Source organism: Pinus tabuliformis, chromosome 4_2 (assembly GCF_031772625.1).
Source record: "Pinus tabuliformis cultivar Carrire ecotype Pingquan chromosome 4_2, CPIR1, whole genome shotgun sequence".
NCBI lineage: Eukaryota > Viridiplantae > Streptophyta > Pinopsida > Pinales > Pinaceae > Pinus > Pinus tabuliformis.
The window spans coordinates 627,362,694-627,368,824 of record NC_142304.1 but is presented as its reverse complement, the minus strand read 5'-3'; the positions used below and the strand labels follow the sequence as shown (position 1 = coordinate 627,368,824).

The window sequence follows — 6,131 nt, the reverse complement described above, 5'->3', positions numbered from 1 at the left end:
TCTACAATGCCATATTATTAGCACAAGAATGAATTTGAGCACGAAAGGACCAATAATATCAATCATCCACAAAACCTACTAACAACCTTGTTTCCATATTGCCAACATACTATATGCTGCAGGTGAATGAAATTTTCCTAATCACCCAAGATATTGATTTAAATTGCCCATCTTACATAATAATTGCAACCTAAATTTCAACCCATTTACAATGAAGTATATGTACAAAAATAGATCTAACATAGTCCATCTAGACATTGATTTAAAATGCCCATTTCACATAATAATTCAAAGTAAGAAAAGCATTGGCCTAAAGTAAGTGGAAGAGTTGCTAAGGAGACAATGGAAAACCTTCCCAAGAGCCACTAGGGTTCAAATTTGTTAAAATACTTTGTAAATTTGAAGTCTCATTGAAAAGCATATAAAAATATACTATTAATTTGACAACATAAACTATCATTATAAATTTCACAGATAAATTTGTAGCAGAAATCTAACTCAAAGCGACAAAAAGTGGATATCAACTTGGAATATTAAACCAATATCTCAAAATCAAGGCATCATAAATCAAGAACAACTCAAGACAACCAATCCTCCCAAAATAACCCATAAAATAGTGATATTAGCAAGTGGATCTATAGTCAAAGGATGCATGCATTATCATTCATTGGACTCAAAAGGTAACTAGGGCCTCTCAAGCTCACAAAGAGTCATATATATTGCAAATGTACGCACATTGTTGAAATATTCATGGAATATTAGTGAAACAAAAAATAATATGGCAAAATAATCAACCCTTCTAAAAGGAGTGCCATTATTGAGAAATGTTACTGCAGAAAACATTGCAATGTTTGGGACTCCTCAAATTATAATCTACCATCTCACTAGTATCTCTCAAGCTTCCAGTATCCAAATTGAAATAAATGTGAGTAGAGCGAAAGATATTGTTCATGTCATTTGACAGTTTGGAGGCTAATCACATCCTCAAAACGAACAATACATAGACTCAAATGGCCAATCAAGCAATTCAAGCCACCCATTAATTGATTTGTAATTGGATTTGATAATTAAATTAAGAAAAAGAAAATGAAATATCGCATTGGCCCTAACTTCCCAACAAACCACCCAATGATAATTAGAAAATTGCCTTCAAGTTCTATAGATATATAGAGATTAGATAAAAGAGGAGCATAGAGGAAAGATAATAGGGAGTCAAATATAGATAATGGGTAGAGAATGAAAGTTTCTATCACATGAGGACACAAACCAAAACAATGATTTTTCTACCAATATTAGGGTACATTACATAATGTTTCATCTATAATTAACATCTTTAATCTATTTTTATTATCCTTCTCTCAATTTATACTCGAGAGAAAATCAAACCACTAAATGCCCTGTCTACTTATATGATGAGCCCAAAAGAGATACAACTACCTTGTCCTCCAACTCCAAATAAGGAATCTCACCAAATCACAACCTTCTCTACTCACATCCATGTTCTATCTAAACAAGTTGACTATCATCCAAACACTTTTGAAGATAAAAAACAAGAGAGCTGGAATGGGTGGGAAGAAAAAAGACTACCAACACCTTGACAACATGCTACACTAAAGAAAGTCGATGTTGTAATAGCCCCTACAAGGGAATTCCCCTTCAAACAATTTCATAGCAAGGATACACTTCCAAGTTCCAAGTAGCCAAATCAATCAAACCAATCTCTCTCTCATTCTTGGGCAATCGACCCTCTCTCCACCATACTTTGACCATAAATAGGAATGTGAGATCTATTCGAAAGACCAACACTGTGCTTAGCTTGGAAAGCTAACGTGAAACATAATACATCCTCCCGACCACTGTTAATTACTAAAAACATAGATCCTTATGTTGTTGGACATGATTCTTAGCTTGAAATTGTTGCAAACACCAATCCCACATAGCAACAATTGAATTCATCACTCCAAATAAGTCCAAGCTACAAGAACTTGTTTCCTACACCCCTATGATATAATAGCAGCTCCATTCATGATAAGATTCAATTCACCTTTATTTTAGATCACAACATGTTTTTGCAAATATGAATCGGATTCTGTAATTGATTATGCATAATGTTCTGCATGCATATCTTTGTTGCATTCAATGCATCTTACACTCTTAAATTATTTTCCTTCAACTGTGTCTTTGTTTGTGCTCCCACCTATCAACAATTATGAACACTATCATATACCCTCCATTCTTACTTTAGAAAAATATACATTGAAATGAAGTCACCAACATCCATCAACTAGATTCAGATTGCTATAATTCCAATAACAAGGAATTGTTACAAATAGCTACCATTAATTCAACCATGCCAAACCTTACCTGGATAACAACAACTCCACTAGAAATCTTGGTAATTCTTTCATTCAATTTTTCTTTCTTGTAGTCTTGTTTTGTAACCTACAAAGAAAGTGAGAATGATATCATTGGTGAAAATCCTTAATAAAACAAGTTGATAGGGAAGTTAACTATCAAGTAAAACATAAAATGATATTAAAGAAACCTTAAGTTATTTAAATTTAATGTTTGTAATTATTGTTTCATGTTCTTTTAGAGGCACATATATTCAAATTATAAACAATGCATCAAAATTGTTGTTTTCCACACTCCTGCCTTGACAACTCACAAGTCAGATTTGAGATTAGTACCATCATCATGAATGATATTAATGAGGAGATTCCTATCCATAAGGTGATGGCCACTTTAAAATATATGGTGGCTATACAGAGAAAACAAGACAATAATTTCAAGCCTCCATTTGGATAAAGCAACCTATTTTTAAGTTATAGAGAAATAACACACCTCAATCAAGCTTCTAATTTGAAACACTCTTTTATTAACAACTTCCTGAGTGCTCCCATCACCAACTATCGTTGTTGAATCCTCGGTAAGTACCACCTTGGAAGTAGTACCCAAAACCTGACTTCCAACTTTATCCAAGGGTAAATCCAACTTCATCCCTGATAATAGCACCTGCACAGAGAAAGAATAAACAAAATAGTATCTACATAATATATTAGAAACTCATGAATATAGAAACAATGGAGAGGTTTTATTCTCAATACCTCTCACTTAGTGTGATTTATCCTATGAACATGAAAACTTGAACTTGTAGAGAAAACCCATACCAAATAAAGATTGTTTCCATGAAAAATGATATAAGACTACTTATATACACATTTACTTTTATACTTAAGCTCTTAGTGCATGTAAGTCCTTAATGTAGCTAAACTTGAAAAATACCTCGAGTCAATATAGCAACATCATCCAAATATTGGCTTTTCCTCTCTCCAAATCTAGGAGCATTCAAAGTACTAACCTTCAATGCACCATAGAAGTTGTTCACAACAAGAGTAGCCAAGGCTTCTTGTTCAATTCACTCAAAAATTATCAATGTAGGATACCCCCCATGGATGGCCTCTTCCAATATTGTGATAAAGTCTCTTGTAGTTGTCATATTTTTATCAACCACTACATTTCCAAATTCCTGATCAATGAATTTTAAAAATAAAGTGCAAATAAATAGAAATTTAGAAACCCTCTTCCCATGCTTAGTAGTGGTCACATTTCTTCTGATCAATATTCTAAATCCAATATTGTGCAGATTCGAGAAATAACAGAAGGTTCATAAGCCACAAATTTTAAAATTCCGTATAAAACCAACACCAACCCAAATTGAACCAAGAGGATGTACCATGAATATATGATGGATGGAGGTACTTGGGAAACAATTCCACAACTCAAATGAGAGTTTATTCTAAAAATGTTACACATAATTTCTATCCACTCTCTTTTCATTACAAGGAGCACTAACAAATAACAACACAAAAAGAAACAAGAAGCTTTAAATTCAAATCAATTACCTTGCAATTTTCATACTCCACAGACATCTTCTCATTGCTTGTCACAAAGTACACAAAAATATATCCATGATCAAATTTGACATACAATTTTTTTTTGCACTTTTCCCCTCTACAAGTGTCACAACACCTTTCCTTCCAACTTTACTCACAGCCTCTGCTATCATGTTTCCTATTTCATAATTATTCCCAACACTTACTATAGTAACATATGCTAATTCACTATCTTGAACATGGAGAACAATGTCGATTATAGGGTCTTAAGTTTTAGCATGTACACTCTCTTACAGATAACATCCGTCCTAGATGTTTCACAAGTAACTCTTCAACGTTCTACCCTGGAGTCTTTAAGAAAATCTAGCTGACATTTTTGAATCAACTATTCCCCTAATGAAAGTGAACCTCAACCGTAGACTAAGTCAAGAAGAAAGAAGACTAATAAGAAAAAACTTACTCAAATTGTGAGCATTTACCTCCTTTGACAAATTTTTGAGTTAAAAGAAAGAGCCTTTATTGTCTTGTCAAGGCCTCTACTAATTTGAATAGGATTTTCTCTAGCTGCAACAACCTGAATAGGTTTATCATTCAGATTCTTATTCACAAATCTTAAAAATACCAACAAGCTTTATATGTTGGGATTTTTCCGAACTAGCTCATACCAATTGACAACACGATCACAATATCATCTTCAACAAGGCTATTTTCCAACTTAGATACTATCTTGATCCTACTGAAGCATTGAAAATTGAGAAACAAAATAAATAAACAACAACCACCATAAGGACCTATAAAAATGAATAAATACTTAAGCAAGTAGTAGGGATAAATAAATTACTTTTACACCTTTATATATTAAACCTTGCACAAGTACAACATATGTGGTAGTTCAATCACTTGCTAAATCATTTATGTTTGTTGCATACTGTCTTACCAACTTTGCCAAACTATTTTCAACTCGGTCCTTTAATTCAACCTGTCAAAAGCATAGTGCAACATTGAAATGCATTAACTAGACTAGTAATAACATTTACCTTGGCTCATCAACATATAACACACAAGTCTTTATTTTCAATTGTTTAAAGCTTGATTCATTACTCTACTATGGCTACTTCATAGACCAGGTAGATCATCAAAGGAGCAATATGTTGTCTATGACCTCTGAGAATTTTTCCTCCAAGGTATAAGATAGTAAGACATTTAGGCAAGGAAAACTAATATAGAATATAAAAAATTTACAACCCACATCTATAATTTACGTCCTTAGCTATTGTCACACCATCATTGATGATCTTCGGAGAACCATAATTTCTCTCCAAAAAAGAATTGCTGCCCTTCGGTCCAAGGGTGACTCTAAAAAGATAGCAAGATTGTTGACACTTTCCTACAAGACAATTTGAAAATAATTTCACTAGATGCACAATAAAATGCTAGAATATATGTCATACTAAATCTACATACAAACCACACATTAACATCAAATGTATATGGACAAAGAAAGATCTACCACAGTAAAGTTTTATGCGAAAATAACGTTCCTTTAGATGGAGTTTTTTTCTCTGACCTACAATTTTTTTGTTGTTGACCCATCTTGGTTGAAGTACAACTCCTTTGCCATAGATCTTGGATTGACTACCTGGTCTGTGCTACATAATCTTGTGGTCTGCCTTCTGCTTAAGAAATTAAAGGAGATGGGTCAAAAAGAAACAAGAGAAGAGAATTGCCTAGCATTTTTTTCATATGTTGCACCCAACTTCCTCTCCTTTCCAATGTTACCTAGGGAGACAAAAGTGGCAACTGCTGTCATACTACCCATAACATAGGCCATCTTCCCTTATTTTGAATAGAGAATTACAATATCTTCATATTAGCTATTATTTCACAAACATGAATGCCAAAGTAACATTAAGCACCTGTAACTAACACACTAAATATCTATTGAGGCTTTTGGAAAACTTTGTAGCATCACAACAGACACAACCTAAGATAAATCCATCCACCATCCCCATCTTAAATAAGACAGGCTTTTATACTTTCACTCTTGTTTTGCAAAAACAAAGAAAAGGTGGCTAAATTAATACTATAATAGAACAATATGAATCGAGTTTTGATATGCGCCCCAAGGTTGCCAAGCTAAAGTGTAGTCACCAAGCTTGAGGTTGTGTAATTTTTAATTTCAATATTTTACCTCTAGCATCCATGTTTTAAATTGCATCCAATTGGCCATCTAGA

General features: G+C 33.3%; 1 pseudogene; it reads right to left on the bottom strand.

Moving 5' to 3' along the window:
• Positions 1-2,056: 2,056 nt before the first annotated feature.
• LOC149170903 (chaperonin 60 subunit beta 2, chloroplastic-like) lies at positions 2,057-5,727 on the bottom strand (annotated as a pseudogene).
• Between the last annotated feature and the right edge of the window lie 404 nt (positions 5,728-6,131).